Source organism: Lynx canadensis, chromosome F2 (genome assembly GCF_007474595.2).
Source record: "Lynx canadensis isolate LIC74 chromosome F2, mLynCan4.pri.v2, whole genome shotgun sequence".
Lineage (NCBI taxonomy): Eukaryota > Metazoa > Chordata > Mammalia > Carnivora > Felidae > Lynx > Lynx canadensis.
The window spans coordinates 82,669,885-82,688,509 of NC_044320.2; the positions used below are offsets into that span (position 1 = coordinate 82,669,885).

General features: G+C 37.1%; 1 protein-coding gene across 2 annotated transcripts in view; it reads right to left on the reverse strand.

Annotated features, from left to right (window-relative positions):
* SPIDR (scaffold protein involved in DNA repair) overlaps nt 1–18,625 on the reverse strand; it is a 509,957-nt gene that overhangs the window by 264,655 nt on the left and 226,677 nt on the right. The window lies entirely within an intron of this gene.

The following is an 18,625-nucleotide window of genomic DNA, read 5'->3' on the forward strand; positions in this document are numbered from 1 at the left end:
TGGATTCTTTGATATTCCATATGAATTTTAGGATAGGTTTTCTCCTCCCAGAAAAAAAACTGCTTTTGGAATTTTGATAGAAATTATACTAAATCTGTAGATTTCTTTGGGGAGTATTGTCAATTTAACGATATTAAGGCTTCCAACTCATGAACATGAGATGTTTTCCATTTATTTACATCCTTCTTAATTTCTTTCAGCAAAGTGGACTGATGTGGGGCTCCAACTCAGGAACCATGAGATCATGACCTGAGCCGAAGCTGGATGCTTAACTGACTGAGCCACCCAGGCACCCCTAAATTTCTTTTTTAAATGTGTATGTTTACACTTATGAATTTCTAATGCAGTGTTTTCACATTGTAAGTTTAGGCATGTTTTGTTTTTATTTTCATTTGTCTCAAGGTATCTTCTAATTTCTCCGTTTGTAATTCCTAGCTTTATTCCATTGTGAACATAAAAGACACTCTGTAACTTGAATCTCCTTAAATTTGGATTTGTGTATTAGTTTCCTAGGGCTACCATAACAAAATATCATAGACTGGGTGGCTTAAAAAATAGAAATTTATTTTCTCATAGTTCTGGATGCTGTAAGTCCAAGATCAAAGTACCAGTAAGTCTGGTTTCTCCAGAGGCCTCTCCCTTGGGTTTGCAGATGGTCACCTTTTCACTGCATCTTCATAACACTTTCTCTCTGTGTACGTCCATCACTCCTGGCTGTCTTAATATACCATACCTATCACATTGATCTGGGGTCCACCACATGACTTAATTTAACCTTATTATTAGCTCTTAAAGGCCCTATCTCTACTGTCAAATTTTAAGTTGCACAGGAGTGGTTATGAATTTTGGAGGAACACAATTCAGTCCATAACAACTTGCTTTGTGGCCTAACAATATTGTCTAGGTTGAAGAATGTTCTATGTGCACTTAAGAAGAATGTGTGCACTCTGCAGTTTGGGTGTGGTATTCTATATATTAGGTCTAATTGGTTTATTGTGTTGTTCCAGTCCTCTTGTGTCTTATTGATCTTCTGTTCTGTCCATTATTGGAAGTGGGATACTGAAGTATTTTAGGCCTTTTTCTCCCTTCAAAAATTTTCAATTTTGCTTCATATATTTTTGGGGCTACTTTATTAGGTATGTATATGTTTAGAATTGTTACATCTTATTGTATTGAACCTTTTATCAATATATAATATCTGTCTTTGTCTCAGCTTTTTTAAATTTAAAGTCCATTTTGTCTGACAATAATATATCCGCTCTTGTTCTCTTTAGTTACAACCTGTATGGAATTTTATATACTTTTTATCCTTTTACTTTCAACCACTTTGTGACCTTATATTTAAATTGAGTCTCTTGTAGACAACATATAGATGGATCCTGTTATTTTTTTTTGAAATCCAAAAAAAAGTTTTTTTAATAGTTTTTCCATCCATTTACATTTAATGTGATTATTGATAAAGAAGGATTTATTTTTGCCATCTATGGATTGTTTTTGTATACCTTGTTTTTTATTTTTCAGTTCCTTCAACATTTTTTGTATCAAAATATTAATAATTAAATATTAATGTCAATAATATGTATATAATATTTAGTTGATTTTTTTGTAGTGTAACATTTTAATTCCTTTCTTCTTTTCCTTTGTCTCTATTTTTTTATTTTCTTAATGTTTACTTCGCAAATTACAGTTAAAATCTTAAACTTATAACAACCTATTTTGGAAAAGACCAATTAAGTTTCAATAGTATACAAATACTTTGTACCTGTAGTACATCTCCTTCCCTCCCTCTTTACATTGTACTGTCACAGATTACATTTTTATACACTGTATTCCCATTAACATAAATTTTAAATTCTTGGTGCATGCATTTTCCTATTAAATCATAGAGAACATTACAAACAATACCAAAAGTACGCTTTTATATTTCCTTCTGTAGTTACCATCACCAGCGTTCACATTTTTCTTAGGTTCAAGTTGCTAAACATTTCAACATGGAGGACTGCCTTTACTATTTCTTATAGGACAGGTCTATTGGTAATCAACACCCTTGGCTTCTGTTTATCTATAAATGTCTTAATATCTCTTTCATTCTTGAAAGATACTTTTGCAAGACATATAATTTTTGGTTGACAGTTTTGTTTTGTTTTTTTCCTTTCAGGATTTTAAATATGACATCCAACTCCTTTCTGATACCAATTTTTTTTTTAATGAGAAATTATCTCCTAATATTTTTGAGGATCCCTGGTACCTGACAAGTATTTTCTCTCTTGTTTCTCTTTGTCTTTGGATTTTAACAATTTTACTAGAATATGGTTTGGTATGGATCTCTTTCAGTTTATCTATCTTGGGAGACTGTTTAGTTTCTTAGCTATGTATATTTATGTTTTTCCTCATATTTGGAACATTATTGGCCATCATTTCTTCAGATAGTATTTTTTTTTTCATGTTTTCTCTTTCTGTTTTCCTTCTGGTACTCCTATAATACATATGTTCTACATTTGATGGTGTCCTTCAGGTGCCTCAAGCTCTGTTCATTTTTCTGCATTCTTTTTTCTTTCTGTTCCTTGGACTATATAAGTTCAACAGTCTTAACTGCAAGTTCATTGATCTAAACTGTCACCTGTTTAAATATGCTATGGAGGTTCTCTAGTGAGTTTGAAAATTTAAGTTATGGGGCGCCTGGGTGGCGCAGTCGGTTGAGCGTCCGACTTCAGCCAGGTCACGATCTCGCGGTCCGTGAGTTCGAGCCCCGCGTCAGGCTCTGGGCTGATGACTCGGAGCCTGGAGCCTGTTTCCGATTATGTGTTTCCCTCTCTCTCTGCCCCTCCCCCGTTCATGCTCTGTCTCTCTCTGTCCCAAAAAAAAATAAATAAACGTTGAAAAAAAAAAATTTAAGTTATTGTACTTTCGGTTCCAGAATTTTTTTTGAAAAAAAATTTTCTATATGTTCACTGAAATTTTCATTTTGTTCATATATTTTCCTTATTTCCTTTAGTTTTCTATCAATGGTTTCCTTTAATTCATTGCACACATTTAAGACAGTTGACTTCACATCTTTGACTAATAATTCCAATGAGTGGGTTTCCTCATTGATGGTTTCTGCCAAATTATTGTTTTTTTTCCATTAACAGGCCATTGTTTCCTGTTTCTTTGTGCGTTTTGTAATTTTTGTTGAGAAGTGGACATTTGAGTATTATTTTGTGGTAAATGTGGAAATTTAATTGTCCTATTCTTCAGGGATTGTTGAACCTTATTTGTCCAGGGCTGGATTAATCTGTTTTGACTTTTCAATATTATTTTTTCAAGATGTGTGTTCCTTGTCATTTGTTGTGTCTGTTATTTCTATTCCATTATCTCTGTGGTCAGCTAGTGAACTGATAACGATTTCTTAAATGTTTGGCTCCCAAAAGGGGGAAAGTAGACAAATACTGTCTCCTTAAGTGTCTTGGAAACCACGTCAGCCTATGGAGGTTAAAAAAACATCTACTAACCTCTTTGCCAGTTCCTCAGCAATCAATACACAGCCCTGATATATTGCCCACCCTGGCTCCAGCATTCTGCACCAGGCTTGTGAAGCTGAGAATGTGGAATGGTAGTGCTACCACTTGAAAGGCTGAAATTCCCCCCAATTTACTCTGCATAAAAGTCTTCCCTGGAGCTACAAGCGTTCAACTAGAATCAGTTCTTACCAGTACACTAGTTGTTTCGGTAGAAGTGTGCTTCCTACTCTACCATTTTTTGAGACATCACTCCCCTTACTTGTTCTCTTGACCCACCTGCTTAGATTAGGAAGAATGTGGTCATTTGTTGCTTACATGATCCCCTCTGTTTTGTTTTCCTCTATTGTAAAACATAATGCGCATTTGCTTATTGCACATTAGTCTCTGAGGAGCCCAACAGTATAGTAACCAGTCCACATTTAAGTAGCCTCTCCCAAAGTTATTCGAATGAAAACCTTTTGGTTATATTCCTACGAAGTGGAATATAATGGAATATAATGGAATCCCATGGAAAAGTGTTCTGTGGTGCACTGCTGATATCTGCTTTACTTCTTTCTTCATATAAGCATAAATGATTGATTTCCTTCTCCTGTTTTAGATTTTCTAGATTACCATCATGGTGTTCATTTTTTTCCCTTTTATCACTGCATTAATTTTCTATTTATTTGTTTTCAGGACATCCTGTAATTGTGTTGGGAAAAAATTGGCTTTCTGGCTGTCACAACTGAAAGACAGTACCACTCAGTAAACAAACCTTTCATTTTTGGCCTTGCTTTACTCCTAGCAATAAGAGTCAGCCATGTCTTCATTTCAAAGAATCCCAGGTAGCAAATACAAAAGAGGAAAAAAGCAGCCGTGAACAAGCCTATGGGCTCTACCTTGGCCCTCTAGCACTTACCAAACATAGGTTACACTGAAAACCCAGACCAGCTGACAGAGTTTCTCTTTTGGCATCATAATCTCTCAGGGCTCTAGCTATTGCTGGTGTCAAGAAGGTACTATGGACTGTGCCCCCCAAATCAACCCTGTCTCCCCATTTTACTACATGGTGCCATAACTCACCTCCTCCTCAAACCAAAAACTTAGGAGTCTCCCTTCTTTCTTTTTTTTTTTTTTTAATTTTTTTTTTCAACGTTTATTTATTTTTGGGACAGAGGGAGACAGAGCATGAACGGGGGAGGGGCAGAGAGAGAGGGAGACACAGAATGGAAACAGGCTCCAGGCTCTGAGCCATCAGCCCAGAGCCTGACGCGGGGCTCGAACTCACGGACCGCGAGATCGTGACCTGGCTGAAGTTGGACGCTTAACCAACTGCGCCACCCAGGCGCCCCACCCTTCTTTCTTGACTTTCATATAGCACATCAAACCCATCCGGAAATCCTGTTGCCTCTGACTCCAAAACAGATCCCACATCTGCTGTTTACCATCCCAGTCCAAGTCATTGTCTTTCTCACACTTTAGCTACTTCCAAAGCCTCCAAGATGCCTTTACTCCAGCCTTCTACAGTCTCCACCAACTTCGAAGTGTGAACCAGATCACATTGCTCCTTTCCAGGACGAAGGAAGGATTCAGTATCACCTCTTTAACACTGTATCCAGGTTCTCCAACCTCACCTGCTGCTACCTCTGCCTGAGAATTTCCTGAGGCATATATCCCCGCACACACCCTACACCACCATACCATTCTGGCCTCTTGGACTTTGCTCACTCAGTCATTTGCTACTTCAAATGCCCTCACAGTCCTTTCCTTTATTCTTTCCAACTTAGCCTCCACAGCTTGGATAGGGGATCACCAACTCCAGGAAGCTACCCTTGACACTCTCAATCTATATTCTCCCCAGCATGTGGTATACACACACACACACACACACACACACACACACACACACCTCTACTGATCTATCAGTTGTATTGCCCTCCTCACTGTCCTCATATCCCTTGTACAGAGACCTACTGGTATACTTTCTAAAGTCCTTTATAACTTGTTTATATTACCTTTCTCTTCCACCACTGAGTTCCTCAAGGGCAGAGATGATTTGTCATTTTGAATACTGTAACCCCGTCATCCAGCACAAGGCTTATTATAGCATATGTAAACATTCAATAAATGCTTCCTAATGAATGTACAAATCAGCAAAATATACTGATACATCCTGTCATCCAAATAGGGAGTGGGGCATCTAAGTGGCTCAGTCGGTTAAGCCTCAGACTCCTGATTTCAACTCAGGTCATGATCTCAGTTTGTGAGATCAAGCCCTGTGTCAGCCTCTGCACTGACAGCATGAAGCCTACTTGGGAATCTCTCTCTCCCTCTCTGCTCCTCCCCTGTGCTCTTCCTCTCTCTCAAAAAAAAATAGACAAATAGGGAGCATAACAAAACTGACAATGTCTTGATGATTATTTAATACTCAACACTAATCAAATATTGAATGTCCTAGCATTCTAGCATAAAACTATGCTAGCATAACAAACCTAGCATAAAACTATGTGCCTAGCATTATTCTAGTCATTGGAAATACGGTAGGAAAAAAGACTGATTTAAAAGTTTTAGCTAATGTAATAAGACAGAAACAAGAGATATAACTATTAGGAAGGAAACAACAAAAGTATTATCATAAATGATATAACTATAAACAGAAACATTTTATTATACAAAACAGGCATCAAATTGATAAGAAAGTCTGCAGAACCCCAACAAATGTGAGTAAAAGTTAAGAAAACCAACTCTCAAAAGATAACCTGTCATAATATATATAAGCAAATATAAGATTATATTTTCTTATATATAAGAAAATATAAGAAAAAGTATTCAATGACCAGCTGCAGATACTCTATGAAGTTTATAAGTAACTGTATCAAGACATTATAGCAGTGACAGCAACAATGCATACCTTTAACCCACTAAAACAGTTCCTAAAATCCACTCTGAAAAGCAATCTAAAATATATACTAAATTATATATATATGTGTGTATGTCTATTAAAAATTAATTTGTGTTAGAAAGGAAGTGAATATACACTATATGTTGAGAATATGGAAAAGAATAAAGAAATTATATAACCTGTAGTTATTAAAAATGTTGAGTGTGTATTGACGTGACTGCTGAGAAACCGACAGCATTGGGAATATTTATAACCTTCATAGGTTACTATGGTGACAATATATTGAAGAGCTCAAAACCCACCCATATTCTCTAAACAAGAATTTCCACTTTTAGAAATACTCTAAGAATATAATGAGAATGGAGTATAAGCACTTTCATTCAGGTACGGTTTCAAGCTGGGAAACAACTTCCCAAAATAGGAAGCAACCTTAAAATCTCAATAGAAGAGACTATTTAAATTATGACATATACATATAGCGAAGTACAAAGTAGTCATTAAAAATGATGATGTGGGGGCGCCTGGGTGGCGCAGTCGGTTAAGCGTCCGACTTCAGCCAGGTCACGATCTCGCGGTCCGTGAGTTCGAGCCCCGCGTCGGGCTCTGGGCTGATGGCTCAGAGCCTGGAGCCTGTTTCCGATTCTGTGTCTCCCTCTCTCTCTGCCCCTCCCCCGTTCATGCTCTGTCTCTCTCTGTCCCAAAAAAAAAAATAAATAAACGTTGAAAAAAAAAATAAAAAAAAAAAATGATGATGTGAGGGGCACCTGGGTGGCTCAGTCGGTTGAGCCTCTGACTCTTGGTTTTGGCTCAGGTCATGATCTCACAGTTCATGAGATGTAGCCCTGCGTCAGGCTCAGCGCTGACAGCATGGACTCTGCTTGGGACTCTCTCTCCCTCTCTCTCCGTCTCTCCGCCACTCGCATGCACACACGCTCTCTCTCAAAATAAATAAAAAACATTAAAAAATTAAAAAGAAAGAGACAATGATGTGAATTTACTGATACAGAGAGGTATTCATTATAATGCAGAAAGTAGGATTTCACTCCTTCCCCAGATTATGATGCATATTGTAAGGAAGGACAAAATTATCTGCCACACAGTGCGTTAACAGATATTTTGAATGAGTGAGTGAGTGGGTGTCCCAGGAGGTGTCCTGGTTGTCCCTTGATACACTATCACATATTCAACTTTTTCTGGTGCTCATCCTGGCTTTAGATTTGGTAGTAGGTCATATTCTATCAGCCAGATGAGTTCTACCTCCCTCTTTCTATAACTAGTATCACAGAAAACTCCTTTCTTCACATAAAAAAAAAAAAATTCTGTTCAATTTGCTAAAATGTTTCTCTGGAAACATATTGAAACCTTTCAGTTTCCTTTAGCAATAAATTCTGTTTGTTCATTAGTTGATAAACTTTAAAACTGTGGTGGGGGCATGAGATTCATTAGACTACTATATTTTTATATGTTTGCGATTTTATACATTCATGACCTTTTTTTTAGAGGTTGCTTCTGGTAATACAATTCTATCACTGTATCATAATACAATTAATCCTAGGCAAGGCATTTTAGTTCTACCTTCATTCCCAGATTTGCTGAGGTAAGATAACAATTACATCTTATGGGAATTCAATACATAGAGAGGGCTCTAAACTCCTTTGGATAAGTAACCATTATTCAACTAAACTCCATTTATTGCTAAAGGACAAATGGAAGTGTCAGAAGTCTACTGATTCTGCTTTTTATAAATTCTTTTTTTAAAACTCTATGCTTTTATTTTTCTTTTTAAGTTTATTTATTTATTTTGAAATAGAGAGCGAATGAGCATGCATGCCTGCGAGCAAGGGGAGGGGCAAAGAGAGAGGGAGGGAGAGAATCCTAAGCAGGCTCCACGCTGTCAGAGCAGAGTCCAACGTGAGGCTTAAGCCCATGAACCATGAGATCATGACCTGAGCTGAAATCAAGAGTCAGACACTTAACCAACTGAGCCACCCAGGCTCCCCTCTACTGATTCTTTTAAAAACTGTTTCCATGTTGAAAACAAGTTTGAATGAACACAAAAGACTTTTAATGGAAAAAGAGCAAACAGGCTACAAGGACAAAATATTAACTAATTAATTAATTTATTTATTTATTTTTAATTAAAAAAATTTTTAACGTTTATTCATTTTTTGAGACAGAGATGGAGTGTGAGTGGGGAAGGGGCGGAGAGAGAAGGAGACAAAGAATCCGAAGCAGGCACCAGGCTCTGAACCAACAGCAAGAGCCCGATGCGGGGCTCGAAATCACAAACTGTGAGTTCATGGCCTGTGCCAAAGCAGACATTTAACCGACTGAGCCACCCAGGCGCCCCCAAGGATAAAATATTTATAATGGAAAGCTTCCACTAAAAGAAAAAGACTAGGGGCAGTGGCTTAGTCAGTGACTTAGTCAGTTGAGCATTTGACTTCAGCTCAGGTCATTATCTCGTGGTTTGTGAGTTCAAGCTTCACACTTGAGGGCTCGCTGTTGTCAGCCTGTCAGCGTAGAGCCCACTTTAGGTCCTCTGTCCCTCACGCTCTCTGCCCCTCTCCCACTAATGCGTTCTCTCGCTCTCTATCTTAAAAAAATTATATTAAAAAAAGACTAGTCATTTTTGTTATTTTGGCTTTTTTTTCTTTAACTATGAGCTATTTTTAAGTGACATCTAGACTAACTTCAGTTAACATTTGGATAAAAGAAATAAATTCTTAATTAAAATGCAGAAACTTCCAAACTATTAAGATAGATGGCCTAAATCACCTATACATGCATATCAATAAACTCATCTTTCAAAACACTTCCCATTCATCTCTCCTCCTAAAGTACCTAAAAAATACTATTACATTTTCTTTAAATTAAAAAAGTATCTTTTTTTTTTTTTGAGAAAAATCTCTATCTATATATAACAAGACATAATACAATTCAGGAAGCTATTTGGAAGGTTGTCAAGTCCTCTTGGAGACATGGAAACAGAGAAATCAGGCGGTTGATCAAATTCACAAAATTGAAATATCCAGCAGAAAAGTGTTAATATTTATGATAGCGTTATGGACTGAACTGTGTCCCTTCCAAATTCATATGTTGAAGTCCTAACCTCTAGTAGTTTAGAATGTGACTACTTGGAGATAGGGACTTAAAAAAGGTAATTAAGTTAAAATGAGACCATTAGGAAAGACCCTAAGCTAACTAATATCCTTATAATAAGAGGAGATTTGGGTACACAAAGAAACATCAGGGGCATGTGCCCACACAAAGGAAAAACCACTTGAGGACAGAGCAAGAGTGTAGCCATCTACAAGCTAGCGAGAGAGGCCTCAGTGGAAACCAACCATTGGTACCTTGATATCAAATTTCCAGACTCCAAAACCATGAGAAAATAAGCTTCTGTTGTTTAAGCCACCCAATCTGTGGTATTTGCTTTTAGGAGAGCCCTAGAAGCTAATAACAATAGTGTATCAGTTTGTCTGCTGGGTAATGAGGTGGCCAAGGATGGAGAAGTGGTAATAGTCCTCCTACCCAAGTGACCCAGACTGCTCCTCCTGTCTCAGTGACCCTGATTGCTGTCTTGTGACCTGCTCTCTGCAAAATAACACTGTGATATAGATATTTTTCTATGAGAGGAAATAAAAATCTCTATCACTATGTTAAATTACCATCCATAGCAGAGATGTGCAGAACCTTATTTAATCCACCTCAGCCTAATAGCTATTTAGGCTGGATTTAGATTTTAAGGTTTAAAGCAAAACATTTATGACTATATTTTCTGTACATATTTGAGTATTTTTATAGGATAAAGTGCCAGTGGCAAAAGTTCTGTATCAAAGTGTATTCACATTAACGTTTGTGACATATTGCCAAAGAAGGTACCAAATTACAGTCCCACCAACATTTGGGAATTATCAGTGTTTTATAATTTTCATCAAGGTATCTTACTTTATATATATATATATATATATATACACACACACACACACACACACACACATACATACATATATATACACATACATATATATATATACACACACATATGTATATATCTCCTTCTTTTGAGATGGTCATTTTGAGAAAGGTCACAATGACTCTAGAGAAATATATCAAATTATATCTATTTCAGATATTTTCACTTTTATAGAGGTAATAAAATTCTTACATAGCATTAATATCTGGTACCATTTGGCTTGGATAACAACACAAGCATTCTAAGTTGTCTTCCTAGAGATCAAAATTCATTTTCCATTGGATGGTATAACATATAAAAACAGTTAGGTCTCATATATTAAAATGGGCAAATGCAGGATTTCATTTCACTCTTATTCTATAATCTACATTCCATTCACAGAGCAAAACTCCTCAAAGAATGAAAACCAAAAACATAACAGAGAAAAAGAAAATATCCAAATCAAGGTTAGAATTAATAATCTCTGCATATAGTACCACACAGGAAATTCCGTACAATTTCACACAGAAAATTTCCCCTGAAAGAATGAAAGAAGCAACCACCAAGGCAGCTTCCTCAATACAACCCAAAACTAAAAATCTCCCAAAGTCAAATGATAATAACTCATCCACTTATGAGGTCTAAGGAGCCAGTGGGATTTGAAAATTTTTTGTAAATATATTATCTTTGCAGATAATCTTGATTTAATTTTACTTCTCATGAGCCCAAGAAAGTGTCCCAACTTCAATACCTCTAAAACATCTTTCCTAAAGAACATTCACACTTAGACACTAATTTTTTTTATTAAAAAAGTATCATTTAATAAGTATGTTTTGAAATACATAGAGGTGCACAAAAATATTAGAAGTTGAGGAGGGAGGAGATTAAAAACAAAGAATACCAACTTGCCCTTCCCATCAGAAATGAACTTAGACTTTATTGAAAGCAAAACCTAAATTATACAACGAAGCAAAAACTAGAGTGAGAAAGGAGAAGATGCTGAATGAGAACAGATTTCTGAGGGAAGACAGATTTAAGGTAACCAATTAGCACCCTGGTGCTCTGATACATGCTGCCATTAATTGCATCAGCATAGGGAAGGGAGGAGTATCCTAGCAGAGCCTTACCCAGAGACTGCTTTTAAGTCCTATTCCAGAAATTCATACATTTAACATGATGTCAATAAATGCTGATGGGACTCCTGAGCGGTCATTTGAAAAAAATTCATTTCCTACTTAACCTATTACATAAATATAAATTCCAGGAGTCAAAGATTTAAATATAAAAAATTTGAAAGCAATTAATCCATAAAGTATTAGAATAAACACAGAAAAAATTTTAATCTCACAGCAAGAAAGTTTTGACTTCTTTACTATCTATGATATAAAATGCAGAAACTACAAAAGATGGATAAATTCAGCCATGGAAAAGCACACTACCCTGCTTTTCAAAAACAAACAAAAAGGGACACCTCCTGCCTAAAAGCTGAAAGACTAATGACAAATGGGGAGAAAACTCATTGTAATGTATACGATTGACAAGGAGCTATTTTTAGCATTTCTGAAGAGTTGATACAAATTGATAAGATGAAGACCAACAATCCAAGAGAAGAAAGGTCTAAAGTCATCAACAAGCATTTCATAGAAAATAATACATAAATGGTTCTTAAGCACAGGGAATGAAGCCCAAGCTTATATTACAGTAAAAGAAAAAAAGAAATGTAAAAAAAATTAAAATGATAAATTCCATTTTCTAGTTTTTAAATTGGCGAAGATCAATACAGTAGATTAATAAAAGGGAAATAGGCACTTTATGCACTGCTAGTGGAAATGTAAAATGGCGCCATCTGACAATGTTTCCTAAAGTTAAAGAGGTATAACCTCTGATCCAGCAATAATACTTACAGAAATTCATCTTATAGCTCTCCCTCACACATGTTGGTAATGATGCAGTACTGTTTGCAATAACCAAATAGCAGGAGCAACAAATATGTCCATCCAAAGGGGCTCATTGAATAAAAATGGTATCTTTAATTCAGAAGTCCATGCAAAACGAATGTAACAATTATTTCTATACTAGCATATTGTTACTGAATACTCTCCAACATGCATTTTTAAAATAGAAAAGCATGGTACAAGGGTATTACGGTTGGATACCATTTTTGAAAAAAAAAAAAAAGAATAGTGGCAGGAAATACATAAATGAGTTTATATTGTATATGCATATGCACACACATACACAAACACCATCTCTGGATGGTGTGTAAGGACTGGTATCAGTGGTTCCTTTGGGTGATGAGAACTGAATGGCTGGGAAACAAATATGGGAAGGACTCACTGTTCACTGCGTATCTTTCAATACCTTTTGAAATCTGTATCATATGTATAAATACCTACTAGAAAAACCAATTAAATGCTTTTTAAATGAAATGAGAGGGGAAAAATCCATACTAAAGACACAGAGATTTGGAGGCATGATGATGCTTTATGGACCTACATAATGATTCTAAGAGTTTATCTGCTTATTTAAGGAAAAGATAAATCAACGTGATGTATCACATCAGCAAGAGAAAGGATAAAAACCATATGTTCATTTCAATACATGCAGAAAAACCATTTGAAAAAGTACAACATCCAGGGCTCCTGGGTGGCTCACTCAGTTAAATGTCCGACTTTGACTCAGGTCATGATTTCATGGTTCGTGAGTTCAAGCCCCCCATCAGGCTCTGTGCTGACAGCTCAGAGCCTGGAGCCTGCTTCAGATTTTCTGTCTCCCTCTCTCTCTTCCCCTCTCCCACTTCTGCTCTCTCTCTCTCAAAAATAAAAAAATTTTTAAAAAATTAAAAAGGAAAAAAAAGAAAAAGTACAACATCCATTCATGATAAAAATCCTCAACAAAGTAGGGTTAGAGGGAATATATTTCAACATAATAAGGGTCATCTGAAAACACAGAGCTAACATCCTACTCAATGGTGAAAAACTGAAAGCGTTTCCCTTAAGATCAGGATCAAGAGAAAGATGTCCTCACACCACTTTTATTCAACATAGTATTGGAAGTCCTAGCCACAGTAATCAGACAATAAAAAGAAGTAAAGGTCATCCAAATCGGTAAGGAAGAACTAAAACATTCATTATTTGCAGATGGCATGATTCTATGTTTGGAAAACCTTAAAGACTCCATCAAAAAACTACCAGAATTGATAAGTAAATTCAGTAAGCTTGCAGGATACAAAATCAATATACAGAAATCTATCTTATTTCTATGCATTAATAATAAAGTAGCAGAAAGAGAAATTAAGAAAACAATCCCATTTACAATTGCACCCAGAAGAATAAAATACCTGGGAATAAACTTTAACCCAAGAGGTGAATGACCTATACTCTGAAAACTGATGAAAGAAACTGAAATGACACAAAGATGTGGAAAATATTCTGTGCTCATGGACTGGAAGAACAAATATTGTTAAACTGTCGATACTACCCAAAGCAATCTACAGATTTAAGGCAATCCCTATCAAAATATCAACAGCATTTTTCACAGCACTAGAACAAATAATCCTAAAATTTATATGGAACCACAAAAGACCTTTAATAACCAAAGCAATCTTGAAAAAAAAAACAAAAAACAAAAAACAACCTGGAGGTATCACTATCCCAGGTTTCAAGATATACTATAAAACTATAGTAAATCAAAACAGTATGGTCCTGGCACAAACACAGAACACATAAATGAATAAAACAGAATAGAGAGCCCAAAAATGAACCCACGATTATGTGGTCAATTAGTCTACAAAAAAAAGGAGGCAAGAATATGCGATGGGAAAAAGAGAGTTTTTTCCTGATATGGTGTTGGGAAAACTGGACAGCAACATGCAGAAGAATAAAACTAGACCACTTTCTTACAACATACACAAAAATAAACTCCAAATGGATTAATGAACTAAATGTGAGACTAGAACTCACAAAAACCCTAGAAAAGAGCACAGGGAATAATTTCTTTGACATCAGCTATAGCAACATTTTTCAAGATATGTCTCCCAAAGCAAGGGAAACAAAAGCAAAAATAAAACTATTAGGAGTGTATCAAAATAAAAATCCTCTGCACAGCAAAGTAACCAGTCAAAAAACTAAAAGGCAATCTACTGAATGGGAGAAGATATTTGCAAATGACATATTGGATAAAGGGTTAGTATCCAAAATATATAAAGAGCTTATTCAACTCAACACCATAAAAACAAATAATCCAATTAAAAACTAGGCAGAGGACATGAACAGACATTTCTCCAAAGAAGACACACAGATGGCTTACAGACACTTGAACAGATTGCTCATGCAACCATCAGAGAAATGCAAACTGTCTCACCTGTCAGAATGGCTAACATCAACAACACAAGAAACAGATGTCAGTGAGGATGTGGAGAAAAGGGAACCCTCTTTGACTGATGGTGGGAATGCAAACTAGTGCAGCCACAGTGGAAAACAATATGGAGATTCCTCAAAAAATTAAAACAGAATTCCCATAGGATCAGGTAATTCCACTACTGGGCATTTACCCAAAGAATATGAAAACACTAATTCAAAAAGATACATGCCACCCCCATGTTTACTGCAGCAGTATTTACAATAGCCAAATTATGGAAGCAGCCTGAGTATCCACTGATAGATGAATGGATAAAGAAGATGTGGTGTATATCTATAATGGAGTATCATTCAGCCATACAAACGATAAAATCTTGCCATGTGCAACAACATGGATGGATCTAGAGGGTATAATGTTAAGCCAAATAAGTCAGTTGGAGAAAGACAAATAAATACCATAGGATTTCACTCATATGTCGAATTTAAGAAATGAAACAAATGAACAAAGAAAAAGAGAAGACAAACAAAAACAGACGCTTAAATGTAGAGAACTGGTGGTTACCTGAGGGGAGGTTGGTGTGGTGATGGGTGAAATAGATGAAGAGGTTTGAGAGTACTCTTATTGTGATGAGCACTGAGTAATGTACAGAATTGTTGACTCACAATATTACACACCTGAAACTAATATAACATGGTGTGTTAACTATACTGGAATTAAAAAAAAAACAAAATTAAATTTAAAAATAATAATAGATATATAAATAAAATAAAGAAAAGCTATAAGGGCAAAAGCTAGGATCCAGAGTCTACTAATGTTTCTAAATTTAGTTCCAAACATAACTATGTTGGAATCTTCTGTGTCTCACTGTAATAAACTCAGCATAGTTGCAATATACATATTTTTGTTGAAATACAATAAATAAACACAAAAACTGATGTATATTGATAAAGAAGATAAAATTAGAATTCACCGTAAAAATCAAATACTCTCAATATCACTAAGTTTCACTATAAGCTTCCAAAAAGAACTTCCAATAAAACAGTCAAAAGAACACAAGAAATTACAGGCACAAGGCCCTAGACAGGAGGAGCACTGTCTAGGACAGTAAAGGACAAATAAAGTAGGAAAAGGACAATAAAGGGCCTGGAAGGGGATACTTTCCAATTTCAGATATGGAACCCAGGGAAAGACTCTTGAGAAGGTGACAGCTGAGTAAATGCCCAGAGAAGATAAGAAAGCTGCAGACCATGCAGACACAGGGAGGGGTGGGACAGAGCACCCCAGCACAGGCGGTGGCAAGAATCCAGGCCCCAGGGGGAGAGTTGCATGGTATCTGAGGACCAGGGTGGAGTGTACTGTGGCTAGGATGGAATTGCGGAAGGAGACAGAGATGGGAGATGAGGCCTCAAAGCTCGGGATGGGTTTGTGCATGAGGTGAGCAGACACTGGGGCATGGAGCGCCAAAAAGCGGTATGACAACTTGCATATTCATAGCTTTGCTCCTTCAATGATCTTGAAAGAGACAGAGGAGGGCAAAGAAGGAAGCAGGGAGATGACTTAAGAGACTGCAACAACCCAGAGGAGAATGAGTACCTGGAAACGTCCTGACAGTAGAGGTGGCAAGAAGTCCTGGACCCGTGTGCATTTGGAAGTGGAGCTGCAGAAGGGAGGTTACGAGAAAAAGAAGAGTTGAGGACGTGGGCACGTACTCAAGAAGGTGGTTTCCCTGTCCTGAGATGGGGAAGGGTGAGGAAGAAGAGGGAGGGTTAGGAGCTTGATTCTGCCACGCCATCAGTACTCAAGTAGAGCCACGGCTGTGGCAGCAAGGGGGCTGTGGGATGCTGCTGTGATGAGGAGGTGGAGAGTGGGCTGCAGACAGTTTTAAGAGGCATCAGTGATCGGCTGGTATTTACAGCAAAAGATGAAACGGAAGGACCAAAGGGGTGAGTGAGGTAGACAGGGTAGAGAAGAGGTCCAGGACGAGCCTGGTAGCACTTTGGTATTGAGAAGCCAGAGGAATGCATGAGGAGGAGCAAGAGTGAGCACTGTGCTACAGGGAGACACGATGGCCACACAAGTAACCACGAGAGGAGCAGCGCGGAGGTGGCTGCAGATGCCGGAGGTGTGGTGTGGGGAGTGCTGGGTGGAATGGGGGGCAATTTGGCCACAGTGGGAAGAGGAAGTACCGTCAAGATTAATTAAAATTTTTTTTAACATGGTAGAAAAATAATGGCATGGTTTTAGGATGATGAGAAATTTCAGAAAGAAGAGAATTAAGGGCATTATATTCTCGAGTAAGCCGCAGAGAATGACAGTTGGCCATTACGTTATTCACAATATCCTCAAAGTGAAGGCACCTAACTATCTGTCAATAGAAGAACAGACGGATATAATTGCATAAATTAATACAATGGAATACTGTCTAGCAATAAAAATGGACAAACCGTTAAATGCCAAGGAAACTGATGAATCTCACAAGCATAATATTAAGTGAAAGTAGTCAGGCAAAAGAGAATGCATATTTTGTGATTACTGTATGGTTCTATTTATATGAAGTTCTCAAACATCTAAAGGAGTCTACTGCATCATCAATCAGGATGATAGTCAACTGGTGTAGGAGGGAAAGGGGGGAAATGAGAGGGGATTGGGGTGGTCCCAGGTGTGCACTGTATTCTATTTCTTGGACTGGACAGCAATTACATAGTCACTTTGTGATTATTTGAAGAAATGTATACTTATAATTTGTGTATGACACTGTAGGTGTCTTATACTGTTCAATAAAAGATACATTAAAAAAAACACAACAGGGGCGCCTGGGGGGCGCAGTCGGTTAAGCGTCCGACTTCAGCCAGGTCACGATCTCGCGGTCCGTGAGTTCGAGCCCCGCGTCAGGCTCTGGGCTGATGGCTCAGAGCCTGGAGCCTGTTTCCGATTCTGTGTCTCCCTCTCTCTCTGCCCCTCCCCCGTTCATGCTCTGTCTCTCTCTGTCCCAAAAATAAATAAAAACGTTGAAAAAAATAAATAAATAAATAAATAAATAAATAAATAAATAAATAAAAAAAAAAAACACAACAAAGCAAAATGAAATAAAATAAAATGTAGGTTACCCTATGATATCCACAGACTGTGGAAGAATTTAAGTAAACACTGAGAACTCACTATGGACACAGTGAAAATAGATCCCTGCTCTGGGAAGGAAGTTTTACTTTAAAGACCTGTAAGTCAACTTCAAAGCTAAGAATTTGACAGATGAATGAAACTCTTAAAAATGTGCCAACAAAATTAATAGTTAGTTCTTAAAACAAGGCTGCTCAAACATTCTCTCAAAAATAATATGATTTTCTTCTTCTTGTAGTAAAAAATAACACCCTATGGAAAAGAAAACAAACATGTATCCTTAAAAATATTTCTGACCCATTAATGACCATTTATGCTCCTAAAGATTCAAACCCTATTATGTCTTAATTTATGCTTTTTATCCCTTTCAAAGTGATTAGCAAAGAAATTTTTTTTTTCAACGTTTATTTATTTTTGGGACAGAGAGAGACAGAGCATGAACGGGGGAGGGGCAGAGAGAGAGGGAGACACAGAATCGGAAACAGGCTCCAGGCTCTGAGCCATCAGCCCAGAGCCCGACGCGGGGCTCGAACTCACGGACCGCGAGATCGTGACCTGGCTGAAGTCGGACGCTTAACCGACTGCGCCACCCAGGCGCCCCAGCAAAGAAATATTAAATTAATGTGTATTATCATACAGTCACATTAATGCCTCTTACTAAAATTGAATTTCTAAGAAAAAAAGCCATATTTCTTAATATACCACTTAGAGAGGAATATTGATATGATTGTTTCTCCCTTGCCTTTCTGCCCTTAAATTGTAAAAAAATTTCCTGCCAAAAGTACAAACAAGCATTCAAAGACAGTTCAG